Source organism: Chrysochloris asiatica, unplaced genomic scaffold (genome assembly GCF_000296735.1).
Source record: "Chrysochloris asiatica unplaced genomic scaffold, ChrAsi1.0 scaffold00304, whole genome shotgun sequence".
NCBI lineage: Eukaryota > Metazoa > Chordata > Mammalia > Afrosoricida > Chrysochloridae > Chrysochloris > Chrysochloris asiatica.
This window is the reverse complement of record NW_006408822.1, coordinates 1,473,603-1,475,922: the sequence shown is the minus strand read 5'-3', so window position 1 is coordinate 1,475,922 and position 2,320 is coordinate 1,473,603.

The window sequence follows — 2,320 nt, the reverse complement described above, 5'->3', positions numbered from 1 at the left end:
CTTGTCGTTATTTATTGGTCCAGTGGTGAGGATCTTTGTTTTCTTTACATTGAGGTACAACTCATATCAAAGGCTGTCGTCTTTGCTCTTCATCAGTAAGTATTTTAAGTCCTCTTTTCTTTCAGCAAACAAAGTTGTATCATCTACATACTGTAGGTTGTTAATGATTTTTCCTCCAATCCTGATGCCAGGTTCTTCTTCATATAATCCAGCTTCTTGAATTGCATACATACAGCTCAGCATACAGATTGAATAAGTATGATGAAAGAATACAACCCTAGCACACACTTTTCCTAATCTTAAACCACTCAGTGTTTCCTTGTTCTGTTCAAACAACTGTCTCTTAAGTCTATGAACAGGTTCCTCATGAGCACAATTAATTGTTCCAGAATGCTCATTCTCCACAATGTTGTCCATAGCTTATCATGATCCACACAGTCAAAAGCCTTTGCATATTGAATAAAGCACAGGTAAACATCTTTCTGGTAATTTCTGCTTTCAGCCAAGATCCATCTGACATCAACAATGATATCCTTTGTTCCAGGTCCTGAGCTTGTTGTTGTTAAGTGTCATCAAGTTGATTTTGACTTATAGCAACCCTGTACAGGGTTTCCAAGGAGCAGTTGGTAGGTTTGAACCGTCAACCTTGTGGTTCACAGTCCAGTGCTTAGTCATTGTAAAATATATCCCATCATCCATGAGCACTATATTCGCCTAGTCTCATACTGTCCTATGGTCAGTCTCATTTTACTTACCGGAAAACAGACTAAAAGCAAAACAGGTTCCCAAAGTCTCAGGTGAGCATTTACCCTCAACTCTAGTGCTTTCCTCTGTAATCTTAGAGAAGTCTTCAAAGTTAGCAACAAACTCATGGAGAATGGAAGCCTTACTCACAAGTTGGAACTTGGCTCTCTGGCCTTTTTCCAGGACCCTGATTGAGAACTGGGCTTTGCTGGTCCTTTTTGCAACATGCCAACTGAGGTTCTACAAAGCAGGTTCACTTTCCTTTAGCTCATAGAAAGGCTATTTAAATCACAAGTGCAATAAAAACTAAATAGATTTCCTCTGTTGCCAAAAGGGAAAAAATACCTTTTCCCCCATAGTCTGAAGAGACTACAGATTGGATTATTCCATTTATATAACATTCTCAGATGAAACTATAGTAATGGAGAATAGGTCTATGGTTGCCAAGGAAAGTGATTGAATAAAAACTGTTTTAGACTTCATGGAACTGTTCTGTATCCTGATTATGGTCATGGTTAAAGCAAATGAAAAGGAACCCATACCACACATCTTATACAAATATCAGTTCAAAATTAATTTAAAAAACCTAAATCTAAGAGCTAAAACAGTAAAGCTCTTAGAAGAAAATATGAGGTTAAATCTTTAAGAAAAAGTCAAAGCTGCACTGAAGGCATTAGCAAAAGTAAGTCTCCAGGAAGTGACTGAATAAAAATGGAAATGTTTCAACAAACTGATGCAACAAAAAACTTGGAAGACAGCTACTTCACCATCTGATGGGAAGAAATCCATATTTGTGCCCATTCCAAAGAAAGGTGACTCCGTAGAATGTGGAAATCAAGTAAAATTTTGTTGAAGATAATTTTTTAATGGTTACAGCAGTGCATTGATATGGAATTGCCAGAGATTTAAACCAGAAACAGAAGAGGACATGGAACAAGGGATATCATTGCTGATATTAGATGGATATTGACTGAAATCAGAAATGTCAGAAAGATGCTTACATGTGCTTTAGTGGTGATGCAAAGGCATTCAACTATGTGGAACATTGCAAAAGATGGGAATTACAGAATACTATACTGTACTCATGAAGAACCTGTACATAAACCAAGAAGCAGTAGTGCAAACATAAAAAGGGGATATCAAATGGTTTAAAATCAGCAAAGGTGTGTGACAGCATTATATCCTTCTACTACACTTATTCAATTATATGTTGAGCAAATAACCTGAGAAGTTGCATTAAGAAGAACATGGCATCAGGATTGGAGGAAGACTCATTAACAGCCTGAGATATGTAAGATGACACAAGCTTATTTTCCAGAAGCAAAGAGAACTTGAAGTACTTACTGATGAACATCAAAGAATACAAGCTTCAGTACGGGTTACACATCAGTGTAAAGAAAACAAAAATTCTCACAACTGAACTAATAAATAATATCAAAATAAATGGAGAAAAGATTGAATCCATGTAGAATTTTAAACTGCATTTACTAAAAGTTATAAAAATATAACTTTCAAAAGGGGGGAAATAATGTTAAGATGCTTGGATGTCTTTTGAATCTTGGTTTCCCTTGCATAC